We start from the raw sequence: 24,512 nt of genomic DNA on the forward strand, positions 1-24,512 counted from the left end.
AAATATCCAATAAAAAAACATAATCAGCAAAAGCCAGGGCAATATGGCATCGCCAAAACCATGCTATGCTACTTCAGCAAGCCCAAAATATCATAACACATCCAAAGTGCAAGAAAATTATCTTAAATCTAATGTTTTGAATATGTTAGAGGCCTTTAAAGAGATATCTTATCTTAACATATCCTAAGTGTAAGAAAATTATCTTAAATCTAATGTTTTGAAGATATTAGAGGCTTTTAAAGAGGAAATGAATGAAATCCTTAAAGAAATACAGGAAAATACAATCAAAAATGAGAAGGAAATGAATGAAACTGTTTCAGACCTGTAAATGAGATAGAAGAAAAAGAATCCTGATACAATCCTGGAGAAGGTAAAAAACCTAGAAAAGAGAACAGGAACTAAAGAATAAAGTATCACCAATACAATACAAGAGATGAAAGAAAGAATTTCAGGCACAGACTATAAGATGTTATGATAGAAGAAACTGAGAAATTGACACATAGGTCAAAGAAAATTTTAAGTGTTCCTAACATGAAACATCCAGAAAAATTGGGACACTCTGAAAAGATCAAATCTAAGAAAAATAGGAATAGAAGAAGGAGATTCCAACCTCAAAGGACCTGAAAATATCTTTAACAAAATCATAGAAGAAAATTAAGATAACCTAAAGAAAGGGATGTCTATAAATGTACAAGAAGCCTACAGAACCCCAAATAGATTGAATCAGAAAACATTCTCTTGCCTCATGATAAAGAATACACTAAATATTAAAAACAAAGCAAAATAAACAGCAACAACAACAAAAAAAAATCATTAAAAGTTGCAAGGGGAAAAGGCAAAGTAAGATTAAAAGGCAAATCTATCAGAATTACACCTGACTTCTCATCAGAGACTCTAAAGGCCAGAGAGGCCTGGGCAGATGTCTTGTAGACCCCAAAAGATTATAGATGTCAGTCTACACTACTATACTAACAGCATTGCCAAGTGCCATAGGTGGAGAAACCAGGCTATAACATGCCAAGATCAAACTTAAATAATAACTTTCCACTATTCCTGCCCTACAAAGGATATTAGAATGAAAATTCCAACACAAGGAGGTTAACTACATCAAAGAAAACACAATAAATAAATGAGTTCACACAAGTAGAACTAAAAGAAGAGAATCACACACACATACACACTACCACCACCAACATCATAATAACAAGAATTAATAATCATTGGTTATTAGTGTCTCTCAACATTGATGGACTCAATTCCCTAATAAGAATGCAAGAACTAAGAGAGTGGATGCTTTGACAGAATCTATCCTGCTGGATACAAGAAAACTACTTCAGCAACAATGATAGACATTACCTCAGAATAAAGGACTGGGAAAAGTTTTTCCAAGTAAACTGACCCAAGAGACAAGCTGAGTGGCTGTTCTAATATTTAAGAAAATAGACTTTCAATGAAAAGTAATCAAAGAGCTGGAAAGGACACTTTATACTTATCAAAGAAAAAAATCCAGCAAAATGGTGTCTTAATTCTGAACATTTATGCCCCAAATATTAGGGCACTCACATTTATAAATAAAAGATCATTAAAGCTAAAATCACATATCAAATCCCACACACTAATAGTCTGAAGCTTCAACACTCCACTTTCACAAATGGACAGGTCATCAACAGAAACTAAACATAGAAGTAATGACACTAACAGAAGTTATGAATCAAATGGACCCAAAACCTATCTACAACACATTTCACTCAAGCACAATGTGATATCTCCTCAGTACCTCACAGAATATTCCTCAACATTGACAATAAAATAGGTCAGGAAGCAAACCTCAACAGATAAAGAAGTTGGAAATAACCCATTGCACCTCACTAGATCACTCTGGATTAAAGCTGGACATCTACAACACCAGAAACAAAAGAAAGCCTACAAACTTATTGAAACTGAACCACTCACAATTCAATAACTACTGGGTCAGAGAAGTTAAAGACTTTCTAGAATTCAGTGACCATGAAGGCACATCCTCTCAAAAAATGTAGGAAATGATGAAAGTAGTACCATGACTAAAGGTTATTGCACTCAGTGCCTTTACAGAGAAACTGGAGCAATCTCTCCCTAGCAACTAAACAAAACACATCTAGGATGAAAAGAATCAGACACACCCAAGCAGAGTAGATAGCGGGAAACAATCATGCCCAGGGCTAAAATCAGTTAATGAGAACCAAAGCAAAAAACATGAAGAATTAATGAAATCAAAATCTGGTTCTTTGAAAAAATCAACAGGATCGACAAACCTTTAGCCAAACTAACTAAAAGGCATAGAGATAATATCCAAATTTCCCAAATGATAAATTGAAAGAGGCACATAATAAAAGATACTGAGGAAATACAAAGAATCATTAGGCTTTTCTTCAATAATATGTCCTCTATAAAAATTGGAAGATCTAAATTAAATGGGTGATTTCCTGTATAGATAACACTTACTAAGTTTAAATCAATATCAGGTAGACAATGAAGTAGTCTTATATCCCCCAAGGAAGCAGATATAATCATTAAAATTCTCCTATTCACAGATAATACATTAGTACACATAAGTGACCTCTAAAGTTCAACCAGAGAACTCCTACAATTGATAAACACCTTAGCAAAATGGCTAGATACAAAATTGTCTGGAAAAAAATCTCTAGACCTCCAGAAATGGCCTGAGAAAGAATTCAGAGAAACAAAACCCGATCATATGCACGGATCATCTAAAACATCATGGAAACTCTAACCAAACACATGAACGACCAGTATGGCAAGAATTTCAGTTCTCTGAAGAAATAAATAAGAAGATATCAGAAGATGGAAAGATCTCCCATGCTCATGGATTGATAGGATTAAAATATTGAAATGCTATCTCATCAAAAGCAATCTACAGATTCAATCAAAATTCAAAAACATTTCCTTACACATCTTGAAAAATCAATTCACAACTCTATATGGAAAAAGAAAAATTTGAGAATAGCTAAAACAGTCATGTAGAGTAAAGCAACTCTGGAGGCATAGCCATCTCTTATTTCAAGCTGTACTATAGAGCGATAGCAATAGAAACTGTATGGCATTGGAATAGAAACAGACAGGTTGATTTCCCTCGCATTGTATCAAAGACTCAGAAATAAATATACACACATAAAAAGAAGCCAAAACCAGACGATGGGAGAAAAAAAAAGCAGCAGATGTTTATGCTCTAACTTGATGTCTGCATGTAGAAGAATGCAAATAAATCTATATTTACCACTCAGTACAAACTCATGTTGAAGTGGATCAAAGACATTAATATAAAACTTAATACATTAAATCTAATAGAGAATATTGTTTGCAATGAGTCTGAATTCATTGGTACAGGATACAACTTCCTGAAGAACAATAGTTCAGCCACTAAAAGCAAGAAGTACCAAATAGGACTTCACGAAATCAAATAGCTTCTGTAAGGCAAAGGTCACCACCAATATAAGAAAGCAGCAGCCTACAGAATGGGAAAAAGATCACAACCAACCCCACATCCAGCAGAGAGCTAATACATAACATGCACAAAGAACTAAGAAGTTAGACACCACCTAACCAAGTAACTACACTAAAACATGGGATAGAGAGTTAAACAGAATTCTCAAGAGAGGAATCTCTAATAGATGTAAAGTGCTTAAAGAAATGTTCAAGTTCCTTAGTCATCAGAAAAGTGAAAATCAAAATGACTCTTAGATTCCACCCTATACCCATCAGAATGGCTAAGATCAAAATTTCAAGGAACAGCACATGCTGTAGAGGAGCAAGGGGAAGATGCCTCCATTTCTGGAGAAAGTACCAACTTCTACTAACAGTCTGGAAAACAACGTGGTGGTTTCTGAGAAATTTGGGAATAGTTCTTCCTTATTCAGTGAGAAAACAGGGCCTGAAATTATGTTTTCATAGTTCTTAAAACCTAAATCCTCTATTATTTGTGAAAACATCTGTAAAAACACAGATTCATTCATTCCTGTTTTGTGAAAGTAGCTGCAGAATACAACCTCTTTCACCTGCCTGGCAATAAAACTGAGACTTACATGATCCCAAGGATGCTGTCAACCAAAAAACTCCACTCAAGCTTTCCAAACAGAGTGGGAAAAATGAATTAGATTTGAAAGAGAATGCATTTTCTATAATAAAGCAAAATATGAAGGGCAGTGAGGCAGAAGGGGACCAAATGGGGTGTGTGCACAAACAGGGATCAGGGCACCAGGGATGCTTTGAAGAATAAGCAGAAAGAAGTCACATCATAAACACATTGATTTCTTTCCTACCTTCTTTATTCTTGCTGTTTACAGTTACAAATACATGATGTATTTTAATGAAAGATTAATTATATAATGCTAACTCAGTCTTGAAAGGTGCTGATATAAAGTAAAACATATATACAATGTGGACATGATAAAGTTCTATCCTTTTTAAAAATCTAATTATAATACTATATAGCTAGTAATTTTTTTTTGTTTGAGGGGTCTCAACAAGACTAAGACTGAGACTGAGAAAAGTTTATTGCAAAATATCTGCAAATTGTTTTTGCCCTCATAGATCATAGAGACTTAATGAATGATCATTTGTGTCAGTGGATTTTAATGCTGCTAGGTGACTTTAAAGGTATTTCAATTGCAATAAGGATAGAAATTAATCATTTATATAGCATGCAGTTTACTAGATACATAAGTTGTACTTCTGTGCAGAAATAAAATTATTGTAGGATTTTGAAATTTTTGTATTTTTAAAGAAAAATTAGAATCTTACCAGACACTTTGCATCTAATGTGAGCTATAACTTGAAAGACTCATTGTCCTTTTGCCCAGGGGAGGGAAAAATAAATGAGTCACCTTGTTTCAAAATGTGAAGAAGTGTCATCTCTGATATTATTAGTCTCCATATTGTGATAGGGAAGCTGATTTTATGTGCTGGAGCAAACCCCATGGCTCATAAACTCAACAGAGGTGAGTGAGTTATGATAGTCTGGAAACACATTAATGAAATTCTGCAAACATCAATATGGTACATTAGTCTTCATCACATTTGGCTTTATTAAATACACAGATAGATGGGTACCTGTCATGTATGTCAATTGTTTTTCATTTTTAAAATAACCTAAGGAACTACAAAGGCATTGCAGATATTTTTAATCTATTTTAACACCATGTATAAATAATAACATTTCATAGTTTGGTGATCCAAAGAATATTTAGGATATATCACCATGGCAATTTAACATTCAACAAGGGCTAATACCATGGTCCACAACAAAAACAGACACAACCAAACAAGTTCTTTGCCCCTAATACATGCGTGCTTGTTTACATTAAAGTTTGGGAAAAGTGATATGCTTGCTTCCTTGGACATATTTTTGTTAGGGTTGTTCATTAGTTTTGAGATAGGGTCGTATTATGGAGCCCTGGCTAACCTGTAGCCCCCTTTGTAGACCAGCTTCCCTTAAACATACAGAAGTCTTCCTGACTTTGCTTCCTACGTGTTGGAATTAAAAATATGTGCCATTTCATCCAGACCAATAGATGGTTTGAGAACTGGTGTGCCTACCAGATTCCATAAGGCTTATCACTTCAGAAAGTACAAAGTTGGCACCTTTATTGTATGACAAAATTTGTGCTGAAACCATGTGCATTGTAGGTATGGTCCTGCACTATGTAATAAGGATATGAAAGTTCTCTGAGTGGGGCCCCAGTGGAGAAAATAACCCACTTGCACAATTTTAAGTGACAGCTACTTTGTTCTCTCTCTCTCTCTCTCTCTCTCTCTCTCTCTCTCTCTCTCTCTCTCTCTCTGATTTCTGGCCACACTGATGTCTGCTTTCCTGCTCCTTGGCATGACGCAATATCATCTGGTCTCAGTTTCAAAATCTCTGTCTTAGAAAAGACAAGAAATACTTTAAAGGAGAAGGAAGAATTTCTCTAAAATTCTATGAAGTCATTCCTTTATGATGGAGAAGTAATGCCAGTGGAAGTAGCTCCCTGCAGGTTGTTGGACCATGAGGCAGATGTTTGTCCACATCTCTGGCTAATGGAAGCAGAGAGCTCAGGAGGCAACTAGGAACAGAACAATCTTCAGACACCCTCTTATTGTGACTCACTTTACCAGATAATCTCTGAATCCTAAAACTTCATAAACCTTCCAAAACAGCTGCCACCAAACACAGGCAGATGGTCAAAATAAGAGGTGCTGATGGATTTCTCACATTCAACACAAATCACCTGGAACTTCCTGTGTGTTTTCATACAAACAAGAGCCGTTACTTTTCCTGAGACTGGCCGGGTCCATGGGTAATACTTTCATCTTACAAAATAGTTTTGTCTGTGATCTGGGCTGACAGAGCACTTCAGAAGAAACTTAGTTCAAGACTGGCTATCTCATAAAGCAATGAACTTAAATATAGATATGAGGATGTCAGGGCGCATACTAAAAGAGGTTTGTAAAGCAGGAGGTAGTAAACTTTATTTCTGTTTCAGTACATAGAATAGCTATTAAAATGACAAATAAAATTCTTGTGAAGACACATACTGAGGGAGGGTACTGGGACAGAGGAGCATGGGGAGGGGAATGGATTATTCATGTTCTGATGTGGAGAAGGACAGGAGGGGTGGCTAGATGGCTATGAAAATGAATGGAAATCTGCAACTGACAGGGATGAGGAGGTAAGGGGTATCTTCATGATTAGACAGAGACCTGGGACAAGGGAGGTGCCCATGAATTAATGGGGGTAACCTTATCAGTGACTCACAACATTGGGAAAATGGAACCTGAAGAGGGTATCTCCTGAACTGGGGCAGGAACCCCAGTGGAGCAACAGAGACACCAACTTACCCACAAAAACTTTCAACCCAAAATTTATTGTTTATAAGTAATGCAGGCACAGTGGACAGAACAGAGACTGAGGCAATGACCGAACAGTAACAAGCCCTACTAGAGACTCATCCTGCAGGCAAGCAAAAATCCACAACACTATTAATGATGTATCTGTTCTGTTTGGAGAGAGGAGCATGCTGTCTGTTGAGAGGCTACACCAGCAGCTTATTCAGATAGATACAGGCACCCAGAGTCAAGCAGTGCATGGAGCTTGGGGACTCTTTTTTTCTTGTTGTTAATCCAGTTACTCTTGTTTTTTAAGTTTATTTTTATTTTTATTTCTTGAATAGATTAGATATTCCCTTTAAATTTCGAATATTATCCCCTTTCCTGGTTTCCCATCCAGAAACCCCCTATCCCATCCCTCCTCCCCCTTCTTCTATGAGGGTGTTCCCTCAAACACCGTCCTACTCCAGCTTTCCTGTACCAGCATTCCCCTACACTGGTGAATCCAGACTTCACAGGACCAAGGGTTTTTCCTCTCATTGATGCCTGGCAAGGCTATCCTCAACTACATATGTAACTGGAGCCATGGGTCCCTCCATGTGTACTCTTTGGTTGATGGTTTAGTCTTTGGGAGCTTTGTGGGCTCTGATTGGTTGATACTTTCTATGCGGCTGCACACCCCTTCCACTCTTTCAGTCTTTTCTCCAACTCCTCCACTGGGGACCCCTGCTCAGTCCAATGGTTGGCTGTGAGCATCTGCATTTGTATTTTTCAGGGCCTCTCAGGACAGCTACATCAGGTTCCTGTCAGAAGCACTTGTTGGCTTTCACAATTGTGTCTGGGTTTGGTAACTATATATGGGATGGATCCCCAGGTAGGGCAGTCTCTAGATGGTCTTTCCTTTAGTCTCTGCTACACACTTTGTCTCTGTATGTCCTCCCATGGGTATTTTGTTCCCACTTCTAAGAAGGACCTAAGTATTCACATTTTGGTCTTTGTTCTTGAGCTTCAAGTGGTCTGTGAATTGCATTTTGGGTATCCTGAGATCTTTGGCTAACATCTACTTATTAGTGAGTACATACCATATGTGTTCCTTTGTGATTGGGTTACCTCACTGAGGATGATATTTTCTAGTTCCATTCATTAGCCTAAGAATTTCATGTAGTCATTGTTTTTAATAGCTGAATAGTACTCAATTGTGTAAATGTACCATATTTTTTATATCAATTCCTCTGTTGAAGGACATCTGGGTCCCTTCCAGCCTCTGGCTATTATCAATAAAGCTGCTGTGAACATAGCAGAGTACATGTATATGCCCAGGAGTAGTATAGTGAAGTCCTCATACTGTGTCCAATATTCTGAGGAAGCATCAAACTGATTTCCAGAATGGCTGTACCAGCTTGCAATCCTACCAATAATGGAGTGATGCTCCTTATTCTCCACAACCTTGCGAGCATCTTCTGTTACCTGAGTTTTTGATCTTAGCCATTCTGTCTGTTGTGTGGTCAAATCTCAGGGTTGTTTTAATTTGTATTTCCCTGATGTTGAGGATGTTGAATTTTTCTTTAGGTCCTTCTTAGCCATTCAGTATTCCTCAGTTGAGAATTCTTTGTTTAGCTCTGGACTCCATTTTTTAAATAGTGTTATTTGATTCTCTGGAGTATAACTTCTTAAGTTACTTGTATATATTGGATATTAACCCTCTCTTGGATGTAGCAATGGTAAAGATCTTTTCCAAATCTGTTGGTTGCCATTTTGTCCTATTGTTCATGGATTGGCAGGATTAATATAGTAAAATTGGCCATCTTGAGAAAAGGAATCTACAGATTCCATGGAATCCCCATCAAAATTCTCACTCAACTCTTCATAGAGTTAAAAAGATTAATTTGCAAATTCATCTGGAATAACAAAAATACCCAGGATAGTGGAAACTATTCTGAACAATAAAAGAACTTTGGGGAAATCACCATCCCTGACCTCACTGTATTACAGAACAATAGTGATAAAAACTGCATGGTATTGATACCGTGACAGGTAGGTGGATCACTGGAACAGAACTGAAGATCCAGAAATGAACCCACGCACCTATGCTCACTTAATCTTTGACAAAGGAGCTAAAACCATCCAGTGGAAAAAAGACAGCATTTTTAACAACTGGTGCTGGCTCATTTGGTGGTTAGCATATAAAAGAATGCAAATTAATCCATTCTTATCTCCTTGTACAAAGCTCAAGTCCAAGTAGATCAAGGACCTCCACATAAAACCAGATACACTGAAACTGAAAGAAGAGAAAGTAAGGAAGAGCCTTGAATACATGGGCACAGGGGAAATTTTCCTGAACAGAACACCAATGGTTTATGTTCTAAGATCAACAATATACAAATGAGCCTTCATAAAATTGCAAAGCTTCTATAAGGCAAAGGATCTTGGGGACTCTTATAGAAGAACTGTAGACTGGAAAGTGACAGAACTCCACAGGAAGAGCAACAAAGTATACTAACCTGTGTTCTTGGGGCTCTCAGAGTCTGAACCACCAACATACACAGGCTGGACCTAGGCTTTCTGCTCATATATAGCAGATGTGCAGCTTAATCAAACAACTGGAGTGGGGATTATTACAAAAGCTCTTGCCTACACCTGGGATGTGTTCAACTACCTGGGCTACTTTGTCTGGCCTCAGTGGGAGAGGAAGTGCCTAGCCTCTCAGAGACTTCAAGTGCCAGGATATAGTGGATACCCAGGGGGTTCCCCAACTTCTCAGAGAAGAAGTGGAGAAGGGAGATTAAGAATTGCTGCAGTGGGTGACTGAGTGGGATGTAAAGTGAATAGTTAAAAGAAATTAAATTTTAAAAATAAATAAATAAAATTAGTAGAAACAAAAGAACAGGTTAACTGATCCTTAGGGAAATTACAAAAAGTTTAAAAATTGTATTTATGTTACTGCACACATCCAATGCAATAAATATTATCTTTACCCAGAAAAAAATTCTTTTATGACCTCAGAGCACATACAAAATCAATTCTAGATCCTTAATAAAAAAGATACAATTGATGGCTAAAATAACAAATATTTTGAAATAAAGGAAATTATTTAGTCAAAGGATATACAACTTTAAAAATAAATTAAAATTTAAATGCATAATAAAAGTATAAGAAATAAAAGTTTACATAACACTTATACTCAGTCATCTATTGACTAAAAGATTTTGAAGAGTAAGTGAAAATATGTCACATCCAAGAAAAATTATTAGTCTTATGAAAGACACAGTCATATAACATAAGATTATCATGGTAATGTGAAAATTAAAATCAAGCATAGCAAAATATTAAGAAGCATAAATAAAATGAGAAGGAATTAAAATTATGTATATGTACCATTAACTAGTACCAATATTTGAAATTATTGTAAGCATTACAAAATATATAAATAAACATTGCAGAGCTGGTAACAATTTGGGTCAAGAAAATATGAATCACTGGAAAGAAAAAATCCTCATTTACAGCAAACAAGCAAACAAAAACAATGCTGAAGGGATTAAAATTCTTAGATACTAAGGTATAGTATCATGAGACCCATGATATTAAAAGTAATATAGTAGAAGAAGGCCACTGATTTGTTGAATTTTGTAACCAGCAATTTTGCTGAAGTAGAACTAGAAAATACCATCCTGAGTGAGATAACCCAATCACAAAAGAACACACATGGCATGCACTCACTGATAAGTGGATATTAGCCCAGAAGTTTGGAATACCCAAGATACAACTCACAGACCACATGAAACTCAAGAAGAAGGAAGACCACAGTGTGGATACTTTGGTCCTTCTTAGAAGGTGGATCAAAATACCCATGGTAGGAAATACAGAGACAAAGTTTGGGACAGAAACTGAAGGAAAGGCCATCCAGTGACTGTCCCACCTAGGGATCCATCCCATATACAGTCACCAAACCCAGACACAATTGTGGATGCCAGCAATGCTGGCTGACAGGAGCCTGATATAGCTGTCTCCTGAGAGGCTCTGACAGTACCTGACTAATACAGAAGTGGACGCTCACAGCCATCCACTGGACTGAGCACAGGGTCCCCAATGAAGGAGCTAGAGAAAAGACCCAAGGAACTGAAGAGGTTTGCAGCCCCATAGAAGGAATAACAATATGAATCATTCAGTACCCCCAGAGCTCCCAGGGTCTAAACCACCAGCCAAAGAGTACACATGGAGGGAGCCATGGCTCCAGCTGCATATGTAGCAGAGCATGGCCTTGTAGGACATCAGTGAGAGGAGAGGCCATTGGTCTCCTAAAGGCTTGATGCCCCAGTGTAGGGGAATGCCAGGACAGAAAAATCAGAGCAAGTGGGTTAGTGATCAAGGAGAGGGGGTATGGGATAGTGAAGTTTTCTGAGGAGATAAAATTTGCAATGTATATAAAGAAAACATCTAATAAAAAATAAAAGTAATATAGTGCTGGCATAAAAACAGACATGTAGACCTGTGAAACAAAATTGAGTCCCAAACATGGGTAGACACAACTACAGCTATTTAATATATGATAATGAAAAAAAATGGTACTGGCAAAAGTGGATGCTCACACACAAGAAAGATTAGACCTATATCAATCACATTTCACAGAACTAGAAGAGCTGGTACAGAGCTTCTCCTCTCTCATGGTTCCTCTAGACCCACTCCCCCAGCAGCATCACAAGCATTACTACAGAACAGTAGCATTAGCCCTGTCTCACCCCACTCACCTTTTCTTTGGATCCCACAAAACTGGAAAAATCTAAAGGAAATGGAAATTTTTTTTTTTTTGGTAGATACCATTACCAAAAAAGAATATTTTATTAATATTAAATCAAGACCAGATAAATGATGTAAATAAAGCTGTATTCCCTATTAAATAGAATCAGTTATTACATTAAAAGTACCCCCTCCTCCCCAACAAAAGCCAAGTATCAGATGGTTTTAGCACAGAATTTGATACAAATACTCCTCACATTAACCCATAAAATCAAAACAGGAATATTGCCAAATTCATTTTTTCTTCATAGAAATAAACTTTCTAAATATGATTTTGTATGTGCTCTTAGGTCATGAAGGAATTTTATATGAGGTTCCATAAAGAATTTTAGCTTTTCTATATATTTAAATAGGAATGGATTTTACTACCTCCTACTCATACTTCCTCCTTCTGTATGTGTCCATGTGGCTGTCTGTTTTGTTTCTTTTTTAGGAGGATACTAATGTTTATATACTAGCTAAAGTATCACATATTTTTACACTCAAAATTCAGTGGCTACAATGAAAAGGTGTTGCCTTGGTTTGAGCAGATTGTACCATTGATTTTCACAATGATTGTAAGTGTTAACTACCTAAAAACTATTTAGCAGTTAACCTTGCATTCCTTCATTGCTGTATATGTATCAGATTTGTGGTTACAAATAGGCCTCAGTGGTAGAATTTTCACCATCTACTTTTAATTATTCAGATTAGTCTGTAGGCTTGTATGTTTTGTATGTCCCCTAAGTCAGTTGGAAGATGGCGGTCCTTGTTGGGTACAGTCTGAAGTTAAGGCCTTTGTTTAATAAGTGCATATAATTGATTTTTAAATACCTTACAGATATTACACTTTGGAGCTACTTGAGGTGAACAAAGTAAACAGGAGTAGATTTATCATGCTGGTGCTCCTACACAAGTACAGTTCTCTGTACATTAATAGTTATATTGTAAAGCATTGGGGACTTTGCATGCATTTGGCAAGCAACAGGCAGAGGAGCTTTCAGAGAGGCCTTTTATCTCCTGTCCTCCAACCCCAACACCATATTTTTTTTTGTATTTTGAGATCCAGTCTTGCTAAGTAACTCAGACTACTATGGAACTTGGAATCCTTTTGCCAAATTCATATTATGAAGCCACAGTAACTCTGATACCTAGAGCACAAAAAGGCTCAAGAAAGAAAGAGAATTACAGACCAATTTCCCTCATGAACATGATGCAAAAATACTTAACAAAATATTCACAAGCTGAATCCAAGAACACAACAAAAATACCATCCACTATGATGAAGTAGGCTTCATCATAAAGATGCAGTGAGGGTTCAACATAGGAAAATCTGTCAAGGCAGTCCACCATATAAACAAATTGAAAGAAAAAAATAATCATCTCATTAGATGCCAAAAAAGTCTTTGACAAATTCCCATGATAAAAGCCTTAGAGAAATCAGGCCTACCAGTGACATAGTAAAAGCAGTTTAGAGCAAGCCTATAGCAAACATTAAATTAAATGGAGAGCAATATAAGGTAATTCTACTAAAATCAGGAATAAGACAAGGATGTTTACTCTCTCCATATCTATTCAATATAATACTTAAAAAGTAAAGCTAGAGCATTAAGACAAAGAAACTAGATCATGGAGAGACAGATGATATAGTAGTATACATAAGTAACCCCAGAATTCTACCAAGAAACTTCCACAGCTGATTAACACCTTCAGCAAAGTGGCTATATATAAGATAAACTAAAACATATAAAATCAGTAGCCTCCTATGTATAAATAACAAATGGGCTGAGAAAGAAATCAGGGAAACAGCACACTACACAATAGCCACAGATAATAAAAAATATCTTTGGATAATGCTAAGCAAGCAATTGAAAGATTTATAGGCCTGTAACTTCAAGTCTTTATAAAATTGAAGACAATTATGAGAAGATGGAAAGATATCCTGTGCTCATGGATATGTAAGATTAACATATAAAATAATAGTCGGAACAAAGGCCATCATGAATGATACAGATGGTGATTTACACTCTGGGGACTGACTTAAGAGGTTTCAGAGTAGAAGAGTATGTGGCCTAGAGATCTTTCATGTAATAGTTTTAATAAACAATGTAGCTGAATTTTGTCCTTATCCCAAAAGCTTGCCTGAGGCTCTGTTGGAGAGGTTTGGAACAACTGTGCTTGTAAAGATTTCACAACAGCCTAGTATTGGCTGTGTTGTATTATTAGTGACAAGTTTATGTAGATTTTTTAATGGACAAGAACAAGATAGGCAAGAAAAAATGCAAAATGTACAGTTTGAGGAGAAAAGGAGCAGTAGAAAATATGAACAGTTTTGGTTGGTACTTTTACACTTAGACAGAATGATGGGAATGGTGATGTCAGAGCAAGACCCCTCCCAACTAAGCTTTCAACTCCTGAAAACAAAGGAAAGAAAAGTTTAGGCCAGGGCATAGTGGAACACACCTTTAATCCTAGTACTCTGGAGGCAGACACAGAAGTATCTCTGAGCTGGAGGGCAGCCTGGTCTACAGATTGAGTTCTAGGGTAGCCAAGCACAGGGAGGGCAGCCATCAGATATGAAAATGTAGTGAAAATTATGTCAGCAAAAGGGGACATGTTCTAGCCACAGCAAGCAGCTGAACTAGTTAACTTTAGCCAAATGGGGACTCTGGATTTAGAGTGGAGAAGACAAGAAAGAGCTTGTGGAATCTCCCTTTATGACAAGGAAATTTCTCAATTCTCCATGAAGGAATGACCCTTCGTGGAGGCTCAGAGATGTCGCTCTGTGAAGGTGAAGTCTGGATACCTAAGAGGCTCAAAACTTTGGAGATGCCAGAGCTGTGAGACACCTGTTCAAGACAGAAATGAAGAAAGCATCCTTACATCAAATTAACTTAATTCTCTTGTAGTTATACCTTCATTATTTAAAATGGAGGGAGCACAGAGATATCTGCTGTTGTTGCACATTCTTTTCAAAGCTTGTGTGTTCTTTACAAAGCTGTGTAAGTTGTTCACAAGAGCAAAAGGCATTAAGATAAAAATGAAGACAAGAGAATTATCTTCATTTATAGTCAATATGAAAAACAATTTGTTTCCGTCCCAATGTAAATGATGAAAATGATAAGGTCAGTAAGGTGCTAGGTATGAAAATTGATTCTCTCAAATAAATTAGATTTGCTTCCAATAGTTATAATCAACTAAAAATGTAAGCAATTTAAAAAATAATTTAAGCTGTCAACAAAAACATAAATTACATGGAAAGATATTTAATGTACATTCAGCAGCAAGGTTATTAAATCCTCTAAAGCTCAGAGAGGAAGGTTAGAATGAATGGAGATATTAAGCATACAATTAAATGGTAAAATCAATATTACAAAAGTGAGAATTTATTTAAAATTATCATAAATTTTGGAATTATCACCTTAATTCATACATAAATGTCTATTGTTTTGGAAAAAAAGTAAATATTGATTTAATCATCCAAATACAAATTACCTGTCAGATCATAAATATCATAAACATATTCTTTATAAAAAAAATTTGAAAGAAAACTTGATGTTGCTCATTGTTATACACATTAAAGAAATATATTCCTCAACTAAAGTAAGTGAAAAATATCTGGAAGAAGTAGTAAGTACAAACTCGCTTCAAAGGCATTTCAGAAGCAAATAGTTCGCATCCTAACTGGGATGAGTGTTTGACCCACTCCTCTGTGTATGAAGCAAAGTAAATACAACAGGACAGTTTACTTAGTATATAACAGCATACGCAATAATTGAGGGGCTGTGTTCTATTTCTGTTGGTTTGACAGAACAGCACAAATTGTGTAATTTATGAAAAAAAAACATGTTTATATCTCCCCCTTTTGGAGGCCGAGGAGTCCACATTGGAAAACATTTGTCTGTGAAAAGTCTACCACTTTGTGGCAGATCTTCACCTTGCTGGAATCCTACTATTAGTTTGGAATGGAAGTGTTCTCTGGTGTCCTTTCCTAGCTCCAGGAGGGATGCTATGAAAGCCTAGCAATATGGAGGATGTCATATGCTGAGAAAAGGAGATTGGTAGCCAAGTTCTCTCTTCCTATGAAGCCATTAATTTTCTCGTGGAATCTCCATCCTCAGGAATTTTCAAAAGGCTTGATATTCCCCAAATGGCCAACTTGAAATATAATGAGAATTTTGAAACAATATTCTTTTGAAACTTTGTTTAGCTTATATTATTTGGGTTCAAAATCTAGCATCTTCTTTGATCAGCTTTGAAGGGCTTTATCTTCTGGATATAATCTCATTATGGTTGGTGGTATTGTACGTGAGAAGATGAAGCATCAAGAACCAAGAAACCGAATGTACTGAGTGGCTTGGGCCTAAGCTTTCAATAACATCCCTCCTGGAGCAAGAAAAGGTCACCAGAGAACTCTTCTATTCTAAATTAAGTGTAGGATTCCAGCAAGGTGAAGATCTGCCACAAAGTCATTTAAAGAATGATTTATAGAATCATTTGTCCTCCCTAGTAGTGAGCCAAGAAGATGGCAGGCAGTCTTTTGCTCATGTTAGCTGGGTCCCTGGCTTGGTGGTCAAAGCTGTCTTATGCCTAGGACTCATAAATTCAAATCAAGGCAGCAAAACCTGGGAAGAGGAAGACAGGTAGAGATCTGCGAATAATCGCCATGTTATCCAAAATCCTGCCCTCCAGTGCGTGGCACAGGCCTGGGCCATAGACACCTGCTTCCCAACATGCCACACAGCTGGAAATATTAAGAGAGTTAAAGATCTTTAGAAAACATGTAGTTTGTCCTTTAATACTGATTTCTGAGGCCAAATGAAAATAATTAAGTGAATAGATAGATACTGGATTGACACAAATATAAATCTTAAATGCACTCATGTAATCAAGTGGTGGACGGTTTTAGATATTTGATAAGCAAACATCGATATTGTAAAATTAGGTATTCTATGAAAACTGTATACGACTAGACCAATCCCACAACTATTTACTCACTACTTTTACATAACAGATGATACTTCTGCAAAATCATGTTAAGAAAATGCAATATTATTTTCTTTGCTTACTTGAAGTTTTCTGTTTCTGTTATCTACATCAAAGAAGTGGTAAATATCTCAGAAATTCACCACCCCCAAACTGCCCTAATTTTCCTATAAATAGTCATTGTTTTAACATAGGAAGTTTAGTAGTAATTCTGGTTTTATCCTATAAGAAGTAACACCAGTGACCATCAACATGGAATTCTGATCATGAAGTCAGTACAGTAGCAGAAGCGGTAAAATGGAGTTAAACTGGAGCTGGCCAGGGCCAGTGACTGCATGCCGTCCTACATCACCTTACATACATTATCAGTCAACTTTTGGAGATCTCCAACTGAAACCTTAATTTACTCTGACCAAATCTATGATTATCAATGCAATTTCATTTTCTGAATCTCATTATTCTTTATCCACTGATAGTTATTTTTCCTTAGCTATCTAAAGCACTCAAAATATGACCCTGCCTCCATCATGCAGGTCTGTGTGGACCTCAGAGAGGGCGTTCAGGAAAAAAAAATTATTGAAGGAATCGACTCTGTAGGAATTTTATAACCTTGGCAATGTGGTGCACTTTAATGCATTTTTATATTTTCCCAAAATAAAAGGAACAAAAATAAAGTGGTAAATAATTTTATATATGTTTTATATATATATGTATATATATAATATATAACAGTATAATTAATTATATAATGATTTACATTATTCTCTCTCACATCATATGTAGAAATGTATATAATACACAGATAATTATAATTGTTACATACCATATATTTTATTTATATAGTTATTGTCATTTTATATTAATATAGATATATAATATAATAAATAAATATACTTATATTTATCTATTTGTATTATTCTATACTTATAATGTTTTATATTGTATATTATAAACATTAAACCTATTTATATTTATATATATTTATTTTAAGCAATATGTTTATATACACATATAAACTTATATGTACATATATATAGGATGTAGGAAAGAATCTTATGTAATATGTGGTAATCCCATAGATCAGTGCGAACATGTTTTGGCATGTGGATGGGGAATTACAGATTTGGGAGTTGAGCAGTGTTAGTGCCCTGAAAAGAGTTCTTAGTTTCACATGAGCTAAACTATACTTTGTTTGTACTGTTCAACAAAACTGTTTGAGAAAATTGTTATATAGTTCAAAAAACAAAAACAAAATTTAATAGTTTATCATATCTTTCAGTAAAAATGTGCTAAACCCTACTTTGCTTTAACATTTAAAGTTGCATAGGTGGGTTGGTGTCCCTATCCTCTACTGGGGTTTCTGTCTGGCTACAGGAGTTGGCCCCTTCAGATTCCATATCCCCACTGCTGTCTCAGCTAAGGTCACCCCCCATTGATTCCTGGGAGCCTCCACCATCACAGGTCTCTGGCACATCCGCAAGATGCCCCACACCCCCACACCCCAGTCAGCTGCAGATTTCGATTCATTCTCCTGGCTCTCTGGCCCTCTCTCTTGTCTTTCCCCACACCTGCTTTTCAGAATCAATACTTAAAATTACTTGTATTGTGAAAAGTTTATATACATAAATTGTTAATAATTGAAACCTATATAAGACATATTTATCTGAAATCAGCATGTTATTATTCTGAAATTTTTACATTTCTTCAATTGAGGTGATTTAGACATTTATTCATTTGACTTAAAGATATTATTCAATAATTCATTCCTATACAGTAAAAAAAAAACAAAAAACCTCACCTTAATGTAACATTTTAGAAATGATAGGAAAGCTAAAAATAATCCTACAATGAGTTTATAACTGAAAGGAAACAATATTAGAAATTATGTACCAATATGCTATTGAAATACGAATCTTTCTCCAAATATCCTAGCACTGTAATTTCCTGAACTTACACAAATCAATTTTCCTTTTCATTGTAAAATCTATTCAGGGGCATAGCAGTCCATGCAATTGGGAGGCAGACAGGAGGATCTATGTAGTATAGTATAGTCAAGTTTTCAAAAACAAAAATAAAATAGTATGATAATTTAGAAATAGTAAACAGCTACTATCATTATATGCAGATAAGTTTAATATGAGCCTAATGCCTTTGCAAAAGCAGAGAAAGCAAACAGGTTATGGTAAGGAAAGGAAACTAAAATGGAAGAAGAGTTAGAGTTTTCCAAATGGAAAGAACTATTTAATCCAAATATATATATATATATATATATATATATATATATATTTGTTTTGAGTGTTAATAAAGGGACATGAGAAAAATGTATAATAAGTAATTGGTGACTTGTTTTCTGCAGATGGACTCAAATTTCCCAACAATCGGGATGGTCAAGAAAGAAAGTGTTTCCGTGGAATGCTACAAAGTAATACAACCTAGAAGACTGACCTTTCGTCAAGTGATCAGGTTGTTACTCTTTGCCCTACAGAACTCCAGTGTAATAATTTCTGTTGTTTTGCATCAATAACTCTGTGACAAATTCTTATGGCTCCAATAGAATTCTAATACATACGGCAAAAGCTAAATAAAGCAAGAAACATGAGTAAAATGTTCAGTATTGGAAATAAAACACAGCTTTCAGTTGGCTACCAAAAGCTTTGAGTGAAAATATTTGAAGGGTTTTGCAACGCCATAGGTAGAACAATATCAACCAACAAGACTCCCCAAATCTCTCAGGAACTAAAATACCAAGTAAGAAACACACTTGGAGGGACCCATGGTTCCAGCTGCATATGTAGCAGAGGTTGGCCTTGTTGGACATCAACGGGAGGGGAGGCCCTTGGTCCTATGATGGCTTGATGCCCCAGTGTAGGGGAATGGGCTGGGAGGCAGGAGTGGGTGGGAGAACGCCCTCATAAAGGAAAAGGAGGGGGATAGAGGATAGGGGATTTCCGGAGGGGAAACTAGGAAAGGGGACACCATTTAAAATGTAAATAAATAAAATATCCAATAAAAGAAAAGAAAAGAAAAAGTAAGTATTAACCTGTGATTAAGTATCTTACAATATAAAACAGTACCTTTCATTGTAATTTTGAGAGGCACTCCAGTAAGGGGGATGGGCACGTTCTAAAGCCCCAGCTCGCAGAGTTCTTGGTATAGTCAATGATTTGAAACTAGATATTAATGTGTAAAACCAGTAATGACAAAACGAAAAAGGAAACAAACAAACAAACACACACACAAACAAACAAAAACTAGTTGGATAATATTTCATATTCTTTAAGTCAAACTAGATTACTTTTTTAGCAGGTGAATATGAAAGATGATAATTTTAAAAACACCTACCAAGTGGAGGGACCCATGGCTCCAGCCTCATATGTAGCAGAGGATGGCCTTGATGGACAACAATGGGAGGAGAGGCCCTTGGTCCTTTGAAGGCTCCATGCCCCAATGTAGGGGAATACCAGGGCAGAGAGGAGGGAGTGGGTGGGTGGGAGGGCGAGCACCCTCATAGAAGCAGGAGGAAGGGAAATTGGATAGGGGGTTTCAGCGGGGCAAAACTGGGAAAAGAGGTAACACTTGAAATATAAGTAAAGAAAATATACAATAAAAATTAAAATAAATAAATAAATAAAAGTATAAAGAAAAATAAAATCATTTCCGGGATTCCTTCCAGTCTTCATTCACTCTCCCCTCTCCAGTGTGTTTTAAACAAGAAAATGGAAACAAAACAAAAAACATTAAATGAATTCAGAAACTCCAAATGAAACATTTTGATGTATAACAACAATATTGGCACTGAATCCTAAAGATCAATATATTTTAAAGATTAAACTAGAAGGAGATTTAGTATAAAGAAAATAGGGTTGAGTACTTTACTTAAACTGATATAGCATTCTTGACCATTTTGTTTTTCACTAGAATTAGACATTAAAATCAATGTGATCAAACTTGGAAGTGAAATATGATTTGAAATAATACTTAAATTTATCAGGATACAGCAACATATAGTGGAGAGCTGAGTCATGCGTGACTCAGTGTCACACTAAAGGCTGTCTAAAATCCTGGAGTAACTAACACAGGGACTTGAGGAGTGAGGAATGGCCAGAGGAGATGAGATGAGGTGGGGCTAATGCTGGGCCAAATGAGGATTACAGAATGCAAGGTCATGACCTTCATAAGCTGTAAGTAGGAAATCTACTGAGAAACAAAATTACAGAAAGGAAGCTAGACCATTTGAAATACAGGCTATATTAAGCACTGATTAATGATTAGGTTAGTCAGTGTAGATGTTCAGATCAATTGGAAGTGAATTCAAAGCAAAGTTAGTATCAGAGTGGTAGAAATGAAAACAAGAAACACTTTGACAATTTCACGTAACTCAGGGAACACTGTTTGTGGCACTGCTTGCCCTGTGTGAATAAAGTGCATGCACAAAAATTTATTTCATCTGTTAATCACAAGTTTGAGCAAACCATGTCTTTTCTCTAATAACTCTGTGTTCAGGTAACAGACAACTAGGGTCAGACTTTACTCAATAAAAGTAGAAAAAAGTTTTCTGTCATTCAGGTTATCTAATCCATTTAGAACCAGGAACCCAAATTGAACAGTTGTTTGGCATAAGTCAGTGCTCCCAGAGTTTCAAGCTGTTCTTGTAGTACCCTTAGAGGCAAGCAGGTTTGTGAGCCTGAATTATATTTTTCTGCTTTTGCAGTTTCAGGTAATGAAGTTCTGGGTTTTATGTATCTGAAAATCATTAATATCTCACTATTGCATCCTGTCACAGGAATCTTTAAATCTCATAAAATATATTTTAGAAATTTTGTTATTAAAAAGGGAACTGGCATGATAGAAAAATTTCATCATGACTACTTTTCTTCACTGTTTATTAAATTTGACAAGGACTGTAGCGTATCTAGCCTAATAGGCATAATTTAATGAATAAGGAAATATTTCTCTTTGAGATAAAGCCAAGACCATTGCAGGGCCTGTATACATTTATAATTCTTCTATACTTCTTGATGGATGGAAGAGCAAAAGCCAGAAAAAAATTGCAATAAAATTGTTACATCTAGAGTCAAAGCAAAACTAAATCCTTGGTGACAGCAATATTAAGCTTATGCCACAGTTTCAATGCATATGTGCTCCCAGAAGAACACATTTGAGCAAAATAGAGTGAAAACTTCAAAACACTAATGTGTTTCGCTATGGATCAAGGAGTTCCCTCTAGAGTGTGAAAACTTGGCTTACTTTCATTACATTAAAAAAAAAAAATCATGCTTCAGAAAATTGCTGAGCTCTGCATTTCACCATGGAAATTAACCAATTTAAACAAACAAAACCAGTGAAATGTGATTCACTCACTTGCAATTAAGACAGGCTCAGTAGATTCAGAGTCGGCATAGCATGCGTCTTCTGGGCTACCATTTCCCGAGAGAATGCAGCAGCACTATAAAGGGTCAGACTTACTCAATTATTAAATATCCTACTGGGATCCTGCTGGTTTTTCTGAGTAGAACTACAGCAATGAGGAATGAGACAATGTTTGGGATTGTGCATATGTGTGCAGCTTATCCAGATTTCAAATACTTGAGTAAAACAAAAAATATTTATTTTTTGCAAATGTTTAGTTCTGTGAAGCACATTTAAGTGACCCATCTCCAATTTTTATTATGCATATATTTCATGTATATGTTACTTTTTTTTTGGTGCGGAGCTGATAAATGTTTAATTAACTTCTTACTGCTTTCATTGGTTAATGTAGAAATTAATGAAAATCTTTATGATAAAGGCTTGCAACATTTTAATGAGTCTATGAAATAAGTAATGAATTATCATTTTGTTTTACTTAAGTAGTATTTGTTTTTAACATCAAAATTCTGTCCCACAAGATGTAGATATAAACCATGTCATGTAGTTTAAAAGCAATTTTGCATTCCTATTTATGAAAATGAGTTATATATTTAGAAAAATATATAAAACATTAAACTACACATTAATGTTAACCAGTTAATTTTTGGATATGTGAATGCATGGGGTAAACTTTAAGTGAGGGTAGACATACTCTTCTTTTCAAATCCTTGTTATTTTCCTATTATGAAACATTCAGTGTCCCTTCTTCCAATTTAATGCATTGCTCAATATTGTTACTGATAGTTGTAGTATTGTACAATATCATACCATATGGAGAACTCTTGATATAATAAACAATGATTTTCAAACTATTTATAATAGTTTAAAATATTTCATAATACTTCAAATATTTTCCTTTAACTTTTGAAAATACTGAGGGGAAAATCCACAGTTGACTATAATAGTAATAATAATAATAATAATAATAATAATAATAATAATAACTCATGTACATGTTCATATTTTTATTCCTTCACTTTCAGCCTAGCCTTTAGTGCCTGAGCCATCTCTCCAGCCCTCATAATTTTATCCTTACAATAACTTTAGCCAGGTTTTTATATATTACATTAATGTTGGTAAATACTTTATTTCTGCTAGATATTAAATGATGATGTGCATATAGCTCTGAGATATCTGAGAGATATCTGAGGCTTGTGTAGAGACAAGCAGCTAGCTGTTAGATAACATCTGAGGCCTGTTGTATGAGCAGCAAAATTATATACTGCCATTTCAAATAATGTAATATGTATATGGTTTGGGTGGTTTTGCATATGGAATGTACTAAAAACCACCCTGATTCTGCAGTCTGGTTAAGTCACTCTGATTTATAATCCTTTAGAACATAACCCATCCATTTATACTTTTCCATAAGCAACTTGAAATTGTTCTCTTCTTTATACTCTACAGAATAAGGTATGATCAGACTTTTTCCCCCAAGAAATATTAAGAAGAAGCATTTCTGAAAACAGAATTGATTTTATCTCTAAATCCTAATTTATAAATTTGATATATATTCTTTGGTTTTAACAAAGAGTTTTTTCTTCCAGCCTTCCATATATAAATATGGTTGTATTCCTTACTATATGTAGTAATTTACCACTTCAAACCAATGAGTTATCATGCTAAGGAATGCATGAGGATAAGAGAAAGGTAATCAGCCAGGGCCATAGATGACTTAGACTAGGATTGCTCCTCGGAAGCTATCAAAGGTCCACTCACCTGTGAGCATTTGATCAGAATTTACAACGATGTAGCTTCAGAGTAGTGACCTACAGAATAAAAGTACTAATCAGTCTCATAAATCTTGATTCTAAACGAAAAATGCTGGGACACATATCAGAATATGAAAATAAGCTTAAAGTATTGGTTTCCCAGGAGAATGAAACTTAATTGTGAGCCATCAGTATAATAGAAATGTGTGACTTATCTTATTTGCACAGTGAGAGTGAGTGGGCTTAGACAGATCAGAACATGGAATATGTGACAAATATTTAAGGAGAATAATGGCTACATTTACAGTTTCAGAAACAATGCAAAAATCTACAAATGGTATTTTATGTAAGATCAACTACACAATATTATAGCAATGTGTATGCATTTCTTATGTTGGGATAGTTAAGTCTTTAAAATATTTCCCTATTAGAATCATAGAGGAATCAACCTACTTGTTTAATTAGAAATGTTGATCTAAGTGGAGTACTTAAAATAGTTTGGATACAGCAAACTCCCAGAATTTAAGCCATGCAAAAAGGTGTTAAAGAAAATTGGATGAATTTACACATTTCCCTCACTGCATCATTATGGATAAAAAGGATTGCTCTATTTCATCCTTTCTGATATTCTGTTTTTCAAGAAATTTGTCAACTGAAGGATGCCTTATCCAACAATCCAGGTGTAAGATTATAACCCAGGTTATCAGACCATTTTTCCTAGTCCATAAACCTAGTTTTTAAGACAAAACAAAACAGAACCTATTTTCTGTT

General features: G+C 35.5%; 1 long non-coding RNA gene across 1 annotated transcript in view; it reads right to left on the reverse strand.

Annotated features, from left to right (window-relative positions):
* Positions 1 to 21,986: 21,986 nt before the first annotated feature.
* LOC116084732 overlaps positions 21,987 to 24,512 on the reverse strand; it is a 17,455-nt gene continuing 14,929 nt past the window's right edge. Inside the window, exons 5-6 of the long non-coding RNA XR_004116244.1 lie at positions 23,749 to 23,798; positions 21,987 to 22,066 (exon numbers count right to left, since the gene is read on the reverse strand). This is a non-coding gene — a long non-coding RNA (uncharacterized LOC116084732). The remainder of the gene's footprint in view (positions 22,067 to 23,748; positions 23,799 to 24,512) is intronic.

Source organism: Mastomys coucha, unplaced genomic scaffold (assembly GCF_008632895.1).
Source record: "Mastomys coucha isolate ucsf_1 unplaced genomic scaffold, UCSF_Mcou_1 pScaffold9, whole genome shotgun sequence".
Lineage (NCBI taxonomy): Eukaryota > Metazoa > Chordata > Mammalia > Rodentia > Muridae > Mastomys > Mastomys coucha.